This window comes from Hyla sarda, chromosome 6, assembly GCF_029499605.1.
Source record: "Hyla sarda isolate aHylSar1 chromosome 6, aHylSar1.hap1, whole genome shotgun sequence".
Classification (NCBI taxonomy): Eukaryota; Metazoa; Chordata; class Amphibia; order Anura; family Hylidae; genus Hyla; species Hyla sarda.
This window is the reverse complement of record NC_079194.1, coordinates 292,931,962-292,945,906: the sequence shown is the minus strand read 5'-3', so window position 1 is coordinate 292,945,906 and position 13,945 is coordinate 292,931,962. Positions and strand designations below refer to the sequence as shown.

Here is a 13,945-nt window from a genome sequence, read left to right as displayed (position 1 = left end):
TCCTATTGGATGACGGGACGGCGTGCGCAGCGACGTGATGACGACGATGGAGAGCGCCGACGATGCAGGGGATCCTGAAGTGGACGCGCCGGAGCCCCAAGGACAGGTAAGTGATCGTCAGCGGACCACACAGGGCACCGTAAACGGCTATCCGGTGGTAGCTGAAGCAGTCTGCGCTGCCGGATAGCCGTATATATGCGATGGCCCCGACATACAAAAGCATCGTATGTTGATGCTGCCTCTGAGAGTGATCGTATGCTGAAATGATCGTATGTCGGGGCCATCGTAGGTCAGGGGGTCACTGTATGTCCCTTTAACAACCTGGTGGGATCTAAGATAAAGTGGCCTAAACTACAATCTATAGACCAGTGGCCTCCTAACTGTGGACCTCCAGCTGTGGCAAAACTCCCAGCATGCCCGGACAGCCATTGGTCAACAGTTTGGAGACCACTGCTATAGACGAGTGCTCCTAGCGAGGGGTTTTTTAAGGGGAACGGAAACCTCCTTTCTACCTGTTGCACCATTAATCAGATCTTTTAGCGTAAGTCCCTTTAACAACCTGGTGGGAACCAAGGCAAACGGACCCATAACTGGCCTGAAGTACAATCTATAGACAATTGCGCCTAACAAGATGACCAGGAGGAACCTTCTTTCTATCATTTGCACTATTAATCAGATTTTTCAGTATTTTCCTTTAATAATGTGGTATGGGGTGTGATGCAGGGCAGATGGAATTACCCTAGGGGCAGATGGCATTAAAGGGGTATTCCAGGCAAAACCTTTATATATAATATATATATATATATATATATATAATATATATATATATATATATAATATATATATATATATATAATATATATAATATATATAATATAATATAAATATATATAATATAAATATATATATATATAAATATATATATATATATAAATATATATATATAATATATATATATATATATAATATATATATATATATATATATAAATATTATATATATATATATATATATATATATATATATATATATATACACATATATATCTCAACTGGCTCCGGAAAGTTAAACAGATTTGTAAATTACTTCTATTAAAAAATCTTAATCCTTCCAATAGTTATTAGCTTCTGAAGTTTTCTGTCTAACTGCTCAATGAGGATGTCACGTCCCGGGAGCTGTGCATGATGGGAGAATATCCCCATAGGAACTGCACAGCTCCCGGGACGTGAGTCATCAGAGAGCAGTTAGACAGAAAACAACAACTCAACTTCAGAAGCTAATAACTATTGGAAGGATTAAGATTTTTTTTAATAGAAGTAATTTACAAATCTGTTTAACTTTCCGGAGCCAGTTGATATATAAAAAAAAAAAAGTTTTGGTCTGGAATACCCCTTTAACCCCTTGTATTCGTGACGCCAGGGCGTGGTTTATCCTCAATACCACTCAAAGATATACTGCTGGATCCTGGGCTAGACACTGGGCGGCAATAATGACTCCGATGCCAAGTTACAGACAACAGTAGCTTTACTGAGTGACAGATGGTACAGTTTATACCAGTGGTCTTCAAACTGTGGCCCTCCAGATGTTGCAAAACTACAATTCCCAGCATGCCCGAACAGCCGTTGGCTGTCCGGGCATGCTGGGAGTTGTAGTTTTGCAACATCTGGAGGGCCCCAGTTTGAAGACCGCTGGTCTATACAGTGTAGCTGGGCCCACGGAGGTGACCAGTGACTTCAGAGACCATAAGGGCTTGCTAGGACTTGCAGTGGTTTGGGGCAATTTAGTGCAGGCCACGTTAACTTGACAGATGACTTTGACTTGACTGACTTGTGACTGACAATGCTGTGACTTTATCTTACTTGTAGCTTGTGGTTGTAGACTTGACTTGAGGCCTCCTATGACTCCAGACTCTTAGGCTCATCTGCACCTCAGCAAAAAGACTCATGAACTAAGAGAGAGAAGAGACTCCTCCCAGGGCTTTTATGGGAGAGACTCTGGTGGGGTCCCATTGGTCACCCTTAAGTCACCTGGTCACCGATACCTCCTGGGTAACGATCACATGACAACTCACATGACAACTGGTGATCACATGTTAACATTTCTTAAAGATCCAACATCCTTATATACATAACATGGGGGATAATATACAATTACAGTTATCCGTAACCTGACGGTGGTGTGTCTGGCCCAGGAGAAGCTGTCTCCAATCTCGGACCATGTATAGGATAACGGTGCCCTGGCGTCACGAAGTAATAAAGGTATTTTCCTACACCACCCGTGGTACCACACATGCATATCTGGCAGCAAATGACCAAGAGGTCACTGGAGCTGGGAGCCAGAGTCATGGGGATGTAAGAGTCCCCCTTCAATCAAAGCTTAGAGACGGGTCCTAAACATGAAGAGACGCTCCGGTGCGGGTGCAAAACAGACCATGTGTTTTCGCACCTGTAGTGGATAAAAAGTTCCCGGTACAAACTCCATAGATCCAATTGTTCTTTGGTAATTGTTAAAGCGCCACACGCGGTTTATGCTGCATGATGGGATGTAATGGTGACATACAGTGTTCCCAAGACCAGTGTCCCTCCAGCTGTTGCAAAACTACAAGTCCCAACATGCATAGGGGGTATGATGGGAGTTGTAGTTTTGCAACAGCTGGGAGGCCACAGGTTGGAGAACAGTGGTCTACAGCAGTGATCTTGAAACTGGGGCCCTCTGAATGCTGCAAAACTACAACTCCCAGCATGCCCGGACAGCCGTTGACTGTCCGGGCATGCTGGGAGTTGTAGTTTTGACACATCCAGAGGGTCACCGTTTGGAGACCACTAGTCTCCAGTGTAAAAGTCTACTGTAGGCATGTCTGACCACAAGCTTGTTGACTATTTCCTGTAAAATCTAATTAATAAATCCGATTCCCCCTATAGACTATACATGGTCTACCTAATCTACAGAGCCCGAGCAGACCTGCCGTAGAGCCCACCCATAAGACCCCTGCTAGGTTTGCCCAATGACTTTTCAACCTGTATCGGCAAGCAATGAATGGTGGATCTATGCCAATGGTAATGCCACCCTAGTCTCCAGATGGCACTGGAGCCAAAATCAATACTAGACCACGAGAAAGGGGTGGCCCCCGTTACCTAAATTATATTGATCTAATTTTTAAAGGGTCGCTGTCGCTTTAAGTAATTGCTGCCAGAGGACTGACAGCACTAGACGGCTGCGGTTGGTTATTAACATTCAGATAAATATTTACCATCTTCCATAGAAAACACATGGTGAGACGGCGGGTGCCAATGTGACTGCTGCGTCTGTGTGCGGAGAACGCTGTGGGAAAGGACTGCACGACTGGGGATCCGGAGCAGAGACGCGGGAAACGCCGCCAACCTGTAAAACAGACGTAGCATTGTGGCCGGAGACCCAGAACATAACGCGTTTCATGGCCCTACATACTGTAGCACGAAGACGGGGAGAGATCTAAGAAAACACCAGAGACCCTGCTTTTCCAGGTTCCTGAACAGAAGATCTGCCTAGATAGAGTGGTTGTGGCGGGGTGTGAGGTGCAGGGCAGATGTTGTTACCCTAGGGGCAGATGGCATTAACCCCTTGTATTCGTGACGCCAGGGCGTGGTTTAGCCTATACCACCCGAAGGTATAGCGCTGGTTCCTGGGCTGGGCACGCGGGCAATAAAGACTCCGACGCCAAGTTATGGACAACTGTAGCTTTACTGAGGGTAGACAGATGGTAAAGTCTATACAGTTCAGCCAGGGCCCAAGGGCTTGCTGGGACTTGTAGTAGGACTGGACAATTTGGTGCAGGCCACGTTGCTTGACAATTTGACAGAGACTGACTTGACTAATGATGGACAATGCTGCAGGTTTAGCCTAGGCTGGGTTCACACCACGTTTTTCAAATACGGTAACCGTATACAGTTTTCCGCAAAAAAAACGTATCCGACCGTATCCGAAACCGTATGCATAGAGAATGCATTGTAAAACCGTATTCCAAATGTTGTCTACGGTTGCATCGGTTTTGCCTCGGATACGGTTTTGCCGATTTTTCAACCGTAGGCAAAAACGCTGTCGACCACGTTTTTTTGCCTCCGGTTGGAAAACCGTATGCGAACCGTATGCGGTTCTTTTAACATTGTTTTGTCTATGAGAACCGTACACAGTTTTTCAGAATACGGTTGCACACGGTTTTTCTAATCCGTTTTTGGAGTTGACACATGCGCAGATTGGAATTTCAATAGAACAATAATAACTTTATTAAATTGCTGGAAAACTAATTCCAACAAAATAGCAAAACCGTTGGCAAAAACTGAGGCAAACGGATAGAACCGTACGGGGAAAATCCGTATACGTTTTAATTTGGAGTCATACGGTTGTATACGGTTGCATACGGTTTTTAGCGGAAAACTGTATACGGTAACCGTATTTGAAAAACGTGGTGTGAACCTAGCCTTACTTGCACTTGACTGTGGCTGCAGAACTGGACTTGAGGCCTCCAATACTCTGGACACACACACACTAGGCACGACTGACCTCAGCAAAGACTTGGGGGGGGGGGGAGAGAGAAGCTAGCTTCTCCCAGGCTTTTATGGGGGACACTAGCAGGGAGCCCATAGGTAACCCCTGGGATCACTGGAACCTCCTGGGTAATGTGATGTCCCAGTACAGGATGTGGCCCCATACTGTCATTCTGTCCTGTCAGGCAGAGACCCTGCACGTCCCCAGGGCTCTCCTGCAGCAAACCCCATTGTATATATAAGTTGTACATTATAAGTGTAGCATTGCTTTAAGTGTTTGTGATGTCCCAGTACAGGTACACGATCCTGTACTACCTGTAGGTCCTGTCAGGTTAAGTTCCTCAGTGACCTGGGGGCTCCCCTGCAGGGTCTCCCCTTGTTCTCCTGTGGGTTAAATAAATGTGATGTATGTCCCTTTAATGCATAGGTACATACATCCTATGTCTAGATAGTCTCAAGGACCTGTATGTAAGTTGGTCACATGATCTGTTGTCACATGTACTCTCAGAGAGCACCAGCTTTAACCTATGACCCACAGCTTGACCAATGGGTTTTAGTCCAGCCCCCCACTATATAAAGCGGTGGCCATTACAATTCGCTCTCTCTTAGCTGCCAGTGCCCTTGGTGTAAGCAGCTCTACCATCAAGTCTTGGCTGAGACAGCAAGCACCAAGTGATCAGCATCTGGAGACCACAAAAGCTACAAGTCTCCAGTAAGTCTACAAGTCTATGTCTGCTGTCACTGAAACTAGTCAAGTCTAATTACAACAAGTCAAGTTAATTACAAATATATTGGTCCAGCAAGCTGCGGGGTCCTGGACACCTCTCTGGGAATTCTGGTCTTAGCTGTGAAGATAATTCCATCTGTCTTCTACTCAGTAAAGCCTCCGTGTGACCCGAACTGGTTGTGGTCTCTTTATTTATTCACTACTAGCCGGTGGGATTGCTCTTCTGCTGTATGCCGAGGTCCACCTGCATCTCGGTTATCTCAGGAGAAACTGTTTACTTGTAAAGACTGTTGCATAAAAGTTAAAATAAAAAAGTTTCTAGTTATCTCAAAAATCTTGCTGTGGACATTACGTTTATTATCCCTGCCGTTTGTGGGTTGGTTGGCGGCAGGACCTTCTATACTAAGCAAACCGCACTCTGGCGTCACGACAAGTAAGGGTTAATACCACCAGACCCTGTAATATCATTGCAACACCCCAGACACCACATTTACAATGGGGAAACTAATGCAGGGGGCCCTGGGGACACTGAAGGAGGCTGCCTGACAGGACAGCAGGAGCACGGGGTAACACCTCCCGTACTGGGCCACCGCAAAAGCATACATAATAGAGTACTGAGCCTTCCCTATGTTCCAGATAGGCCAAGAGAGTTCAGGCTCCCTCACTAGTATTTGGCTACATCTATTGCATAGTTGCCAACATCTTTGTGTTGCTGAGGTCAGGGACGATCTTTGGGGTGTGCGAGCTGTGCGGCCGCACAGGGCGCCATAGCAACAGGGGCGCCGGGCGGCCGACACAGCTCGCAGTGTAAAAAGCCGGTGTGATGTGGAATTTTGCACCCCGTGAAGACTTGGGTCCGATCCTCCCCCAGCTCTCCGAAGATTTCCAAACTAGAGCTTGGGGAGGGCAGAGCAAGGGGGAGAGAGAAGGTACACGTCCCCTCCTTCATCTCCCCAAGCTCGGGAGGACGCAGATCTCCACAGAGAGAAGTACACGTCCCCTCCTTCATCTCCCCTCCCCGAGCTCCGGAGGATGCAGATCTCCTCAGGGAGAAGTACACGCTCCCTCCCTCATCTCCCCTCCCTGAGCTCCGGAGGATGCAGATCTCCACAGGGAGAAGTACACGCCCCCTCCCTCATCTCCCCTCCCAGAGCTACGGAGGACGCCGGTCTGCACGGGGAGAAGTACACGCCCCCTCCCTCATCTCCCTGAGCTACGCAGGATGCAGATCTCCACAGGGAGAAGTACACGTCCCCTCCCTCATCTCCCCTCCCAGAGCTACGGAGGACGCCGGTCTGCACGGGGAGAAAAAAAAAAGCCAGAGGTTAGCTCGCACAGGGTGCCTGAACACCTAAGGCCGGTTAGATCCCTATATTCAGATCCCAAACAAGACCCCTAAATATATTCAGACCCCTGGCCACACACCTAAATAAATTCAGACCCCAAACAAGCCCCCTAAGTATATTCAAACCTCAGACCAGACCGCTTTATATAGATTCAGAACCCTAAATATATTCAGACCCCAGACCTGACCCCAAAATTCAGATCCTAGACAAGAACCCTTCATAAATTTCATACTCAAAACCTCTAATAAAATTCAGTCCCTATCCTTTAGAGCCCTAAATGAATTCCACCCACAGGCTGAACCCCTGTATTAATTTAGACCCCAAACCAGATGCCTATATACTTAGAACCCAGACTAGGGGTGTAACTATAGGGGTATGCAGAGATAGCAATCTCACCAAGAGGGCATCAAGGCACATCTGTTCCAGTATTACAAATGGTACAAATTTTGCACTGGGGCCCAGAGGCTACAAGGTACACCTCTGACCCAGACCAGTCCCCTTAAAGGGGTACTCCGCTGCCCCAGCATTCGGAACATATTTTTCCGAACCCTTAGAGGGGGCGTCGTGACGTCACTGCCACGCACCCTTGTGATGTCACGTCCCACCCCTCAATGCAAGTCTATGGGGGAGATTTATCAAAACCTGTCCAGAGGAAAAGTTGACCAGTTGCCCATAGCAACCAATCAGATTGCTTCTTTCATTTTTAACAAGGCCTCTGCAAAATGAAAGAAGCGATCTGATTGGTTGCTATGGGCAACTTTTCCTCTGGGCAGGTTTTGATAAATCTCCCCGTATATCTTGCATAAACTTGCATTGAGGGGGCTTGTCGTGACATCACAAGGGGGCGTGGCAATGACTTCACAACCCCCGACCCTGCGGGCGTCCAAGCGGCGGGCGTCCAAGCGGCGGGATCGCGGGCGTCCAAGCGGCGGGACCCCCATGATCAGACATCTTATAAGATGTCAAGGGGCGGAGTACCCTTTTAATAAATTCAGACCCCAGACAAGACCCCTAAATAAATTCAGACACCAAACCCCTAAACAGATGCTGATCACAGTCCTGACTCCTTAATAACTTCAGATCCCAGACCCTTAAATTAATTCAGACCCAAGACCCCCTAAATTACTGCAAAGGCCATGTCCCTTAATAAATTCAGACCCCAGATAAGAGCCCTGAATAAAATATAGACCCCCAAATATGGTATAGACAGCTAAATTTAATATTGTTTGGGGTTTCACTTTAATTTCTATTAAAACTGATCTATGTAACTGTAGTGGTTTTCGCAACGTTTTTCGAAATCCCTACTGTAACGTATGAACTTAGCCTGAAAACAACGGATTATAAAACATCAGGAAAGTGTAATTTTCCCTTATGACTATTCCGCACTTATCTTTTCTTCATCTGGATTAATATGGACGGACACACCTATGGGTTTTACCATTGTCAGGTCTAATGATGGCTATCCACCTTTCTCAGCCACTCCCTGTATGACACGGCCCAGCAGAGATGGCACTCCCAACAGTACCGAAAAAAACCAAAAAAGTCCCATCTGCATTGGCCGTGCCGTCGAATAAAAATCTATTGTTCTCTGTGATCAGCTGTTTCAGGCAGCAGAATTCTTCAAGGGGAGAACTACAAATCCTTGCTGTAAATCTCCTTTCTTTAGTCGGCAGTTCGCCCACATGCAGTTCGCCCACTCGAGCTGCTCTTAAAAGTCTCTTTTCCTGCAATAGTTAAAATCTCAAATTTCGAAATTTTTACATTTTTCGCAATGACCCTTTGAGACATAACGTTGGGAAATAAAAAAAACATGTGAAAGATTTTTTGAGTAATTAAAAAAAAAGTGCGGCCCCCTTGCCCTGTGCCCTTCATACCATTATGTGTCGTCTGAACAAACTAATGTAGGAGTCCAGAAAAGACATGGCCTGAGGGTTCTTCCTCACATGACATCTGGTCCAAATAGGGGGCGCTAATGAGCCAAGCTATGATCCGAGCAGATGACAGAATGTACTACTTTTTGGATCGGCAGTGATTGGCTGTAACTCTGCAGTAAGTGATCAGTTTCCCCACATGGAAGAAAGAAGAATTACAATTAAATTAATTGTAAATCAATTAAAATCAATGGGCTGTCTGTGTAATGCAGTGTTTCCCAATCAGGGTGCCTCCAGCTGTTGCAAAACTACAACTCCGGGCATGCTGGGAATTGTAGTTTTGCAACAGCTGGAGGCACCCTGGTTGGGAAACCCTGTTGTAATGTATGGGGAAGCTGGCTAATGTTGGCCATAAACTTCAGACAAGCATACACATGCATGCTCTGCTTGGCTGAGCATGCTTGTGTTGTGAGTGGAGACATCTCTGTGTATGGTGGTCTCCTGACTTCTTCCAGATGGGAGCGATCAGGCATGATGGATTTAGACATATACAATCCTTTTGTTCTCAGGTTAAACCAACCCTGAGGACAAAAGAATTGGATAGACATAGGTTGAAATGCAACATGCCCGATCCCTCCCATCTGGAAGAAGTCAGGAGACCACCATACACATGTTCAGCCAATCCCATCAAAATCGGCAAGGTTCAGATTACATTAAAGGGGTTGCCCATGAATAGAAAACCAGTGCTAATTTCTTCCAAAAACAGCGCCACCCCTGTCCTCAGGTTGTGTGTGGTATTGCAGCTCAGATTCATTAAAAAGTGAATGGAGACAAGTTGTAACACTACACACAACCTGAGGACAAGGGTGGCGCTGTATTTAGAAGAGATCAGCTCTGGTTTTCGAATTATGGACACCAGTGATGTGCAATCATTTTGGGGGCTCAAGTACAAAAAAGGGGTCTTCTCATTATTAAAAAAAAAAAAAGTTTGTAAAAACCTCACAATTCCTGAGATAAGGGACCTCTGGCAGTCATGCCAGCTGAATGAGAACCCATCACTCCACGGAGGTTAAAATCTGTGAGGGCATCGTAGGCAGGTGCATTAAAAGGGCAGGGGCTCGAGCCCCCTTTTGAGTCTGTGTGTGCACGTCCCTGCTGGACACCCCCTTTAATCCAAAGTATAAGCGTTAGAACGTATGATGCAAAGACAGAAATTTTGCTTTAAGATGTTCGATTTGCAATAATAAGGTTATACAGTGATCCCTCAACCTACAATGGCCTCAACATACAATAGTTTCAACATACAATGGTCTTTTCTGGACCATTGTTAGTTGAAACCAGACTCAACATACAATGCTACGGACAATCCAGATCTGTGCAACGTGTCAATGGCCGGAAGAACCGACCAATCAGAATGGACATTTTACTGGTAAAACCCCTGTATTACTGAAGTACATGCACTGACTGGTGTCTGGTAGCGCCCCTACAGTACAGGGAGGTATTACATGTTCTGTACACTTTCCCTGTATTACTGAAGTGCATGCACTGACTGGTGTCTGGTAGCGCCCCCTACAGTACAGGGAGGTATTACATGTTCTGTACACTTTCCCTGTATTACTGAAGTGCATGCACTGACTGGTGTCTGGTAGCACCCCCTACAGTACAGGGAGGTATTACATGTTCTGTACTCTTTACCTGTATTACTGAAGCGTATTCACTGACTGGTGTCTGGTAGCACCCCCTACAGTACAGGGAGGTATTACATGTTCTGTACTCTTTACCTGTATTACTGAAGCGTATTCACTGACTGGTGTCTGGTAGCACCCCCTATAGTACAGGGAGGTAATACATGTTCTGTACTCTTTACCTGTATTACTGAAGTGCATGCACTGACTGGTGTCTGGTAGCGCCCCCTACAGTACAGGGAGGTATTACATGTTCTGTACTCTTTACCTGTATTACTGAAGTGCATGTACTGACTGGTGTCTGGTAGCGCCCCCTACAGTACAGGGAGGTATTACATGTTCTGTACTCTTTACCTGTACCAGGGTTAGCTGCTCCTTTGGACACCAGGTGAGGGCGACTCCATCTTACTTTTTTAGGACATTGCCTGTACTGTACAGGTCCCTGAAGAAGCTCCTGTCCTCTACATAGACCAGTGTTTCCCAAGCAGGGTGCCCCCAGCTGTTGCAAAACTACAACTCCCAGCATGCCCGGACAGCCTTTGGCTGTCCGGGCATGCTGGGAGTTGTAGTTTTACAACAGCTGGAGGCTCCCTGCTTGGGAAACACTGACATAGACAGTGATTACCACTCCCAGCAGATCTTTCTTACTTTTATATGTAAGGATTTGCTTTATCTCTATTAGTTATCTACTTAATTTTTCTTTAATCCTCACTCTTTCCTATTTTTGGATGACATTTTGTTGGCTTCAGAACCAATTACCAGGTTTCCATAGAGTTATGGTCTCAACATACAATGGTTTCAACATACAATGGTCGTTCTGGAACCAATTAATATTGTAACTTGAGGGACCACTGTATAAAAAGATATGGAGAAACCAGTCGGGAGTCTTGGTTGAGCAGCACATGGAAATTTACCAGGTAGGCAGCAGATGTCTACAGATTTTGGCTGGGATCACCGGAGGCAGGTGTTGTTGCAGCACATTACTATGGCATTTATCCTGCCGTGAGAAGCGCCACATTTCATAACACCCTATATAAACTTCAATGCCCGTAAAGTGTGAATTACATAACTGTTCCCTTGCCCGTTAATGAACGCCCGGCATGCCAGCCACATGATTCACGTAATTACATGGCGCGGCCTGAGACTATATGTTATAACCTGCAGCAGCCAAACAAAGTACATTGGCCCATAGTTATTTAATGTGTATACGTAACATGCAACTTTTTTTTAAAAAAAAGTCACATGACAACGTTGTGCAAATTCATGCAATTTTTTGAAAAGTGTTGAGTAAACTGGCCATTACCCCCCCCCCCCCCACCCACCTTTATTAAAAGGGGTTCTCCAGGAATAGAAAAACAGAGCAAATGTTTTCCAAAAACACTAAGAGCGCATTCAGCGCTTGAAACGCGTTACTTGTATCCTCCTTGTCTTATGGATTAAAATCTTTTTATCTGCACGAGCTGGATCCATCTCTCCTTGTTCTCCTTTTCCAAAAACAGAACCACATCTGTCCTCAGGTTGTGCGTGGCATTATATTTTCGCTCTATTCGCTTTAAAGGGGTACTCCACTGGGAAAAAAAAATTTTTTTTAAATGAACTGGTGCCAGAAAGTTAAACAGATTTGTAAATTACTTCCATTTAAAAATCTTAATCCTTCCAGTACTTATCAGCCGCTGTATGCTGCAGAGGAAGTTCTTTTCCTTTTGAATTTCTTTATTGTCTGACCACAGTGCTCTCTGCTGACACCTCTGTCCATATCAGGAACTGTTCGGAGCAGGAGAGGTTTGCTATGGGGATTTGATCCTACTCTGGACAGTTCCTGACATGGACAGAGGTGTCGGCAGAGAGCACTGTGGTCAGACAGAAAGGAAATTCAAAAAGGAAAAGAACTTCCTCTGGAGCATACAGCAGCTGATAAGTACTGGAGGGATTAAGATTTTTAAATAGAAGTAATTTACAAATCTGTTTAACTTTCCGGCACCAGTTGATTTAAAAAAAAAAATGTTTTCCAGTGGAGTACCCCTTTAAAGGGGTACTCCACCCCTAGACATCTTATCCCCTATCCAAAGGATAGGGGATAAGATGTCTGATCGCGGGGGTCCTGCCGCTGGGGATCCCCGCAATATAGCATGTGGCACCCACCTGTTTCTTGTCCGTGAGGTCATGACTCCGCCCCGTGTGATGTCACGCCCCGTCCCCTCAATGCAAGTCTATGGGAGGGGGCGTGACTGCCGTCACGCCCCCTCCCATAGACTTGCATTGAGGGGACGGATCGTAACGTCACACGGGGGCGGAGTCATGACATCACAGACTTCCGTTCCCGTGGTCATGACCCAGACCCTCCAGCGCTTTCGGGCAAGAAACAGGTGGGTGCCGCATGCTATATTGCGGGGGTCCCCAGCGGCGGGACCCCCGCGATCAGACATCTTATCCCCTATCCTTTGGATAGGGGACAAGATGTCTAGGGGTGGAGTACCCCTTTAATGGAACAGAGTTGCAATACCACATACAACCTGAGGACAGGTGTGGTGCTGTTTTAGGAAGAAAATGGCACATATATTTTTGGAACATTCATAGCTGGCCTAAAAAGATTCTTCTGCCGGCGTGACCGGATATAGTCCACCGGGAGGGAGACGCTGTTTTTTTGAAGAAAAATCTGGACAACAATTGGAAGTCACGAAAACAGGCCTATGACTCATTGGTGCCAATTGAAGCTTCATTGTCTTCATTTATTGTCTGCTCCTCCAACCTACAATTATCGTGACTTAGCTTTGACCCACTTATATTTAGCTGCCCGTCTGTCGGACATGTTCTCGTACAGATGCTGGACATTCTACATAGTTCATAATGTCAAAACAAAAGACAAAGAGTCCATCAAGTTCAACCTACAACCCTACTGTGTTAATCCAGAGGACAAAAAAAAAACATCTAAAAATCTAAATATCACCTCCCCTTTTTACACATTCAGTAGTTTCCTTTAAAGCATACCTGTCATTTCAGGTGACTTTTCAAGATAAGCTGTGTGTGTACATAAGGAGCAGCACTATTTCTGGCCATTATACAACTTTTATATGGTATTTTTTTTTTTTAGCAGATTTCTGCTCTGCAGACTTCATCACTAATGTGCAGTTCTCCAAGAGCTGGTGGGTGGAGCTCCCTTCTCTATAGACTTGTATTGCTTGTCTTGCAGACAGCAGGACAGAACTTGGCTGATTTTCTGAGAGGAAGATTTGAACAGATATATTACAACTTTTTTTTTTTACTGATCTATGCAAAGTTTGTTCAAATTGTGTCCATTTAAGTTAGTGGCAGAATTGTCACCTGGATCCGCGATCCGGATCGAGAAATATGTTCTATATTAACTGCTGTTGCTAATATTTTAATTAAAAGGGGTGGAAAACTTTTTTGTTTGTTTGTTTTTAATCAACTGGTGCCAGAAAGTTAAACAGATTTGTAAATGACTTCTATTAAAAAATCTTTACCCTTCCAGTACTATTTAGCAGCTGTATGCTACAGAGGAAATTCTTTTCTTTTTTGAATTTCTTTATTGTCTTGTCCAGAGTGCTCTCTGCTGACACCTGATGCTCGTATCAGGAACTGTCCAGAGAAGGAGAAAATCCCCATTGCAAACCTATGCTGCTCTGGACAGTTCCTGATACGGGCATCAGGTGTCAGCAGAGAGCATTGTGGACAAGACAAAAAAGAAATTCAAAAAGAAAAGAATTTCCTGTGGAGCATACAGCTGCTAAATAGTATTGGAAGGGTAAAGATTTTTTTTACTAAAAGTCATTTA

General features: G+C 45.3%; 1 protein-coding gene across 3 annotated transcripts in view; it reads right to left on the bottom strand.

Annotated features, from left to right (window-relative positions):
• CD82 (CD82 molecule) overlaps positions 1 to 13,945 on the bottom strand; it is an 80,774-nt gene that overhangs the window by 34,506 nt on the left and 32,323 nt on the right. The window lies entirely within an intron of this gene.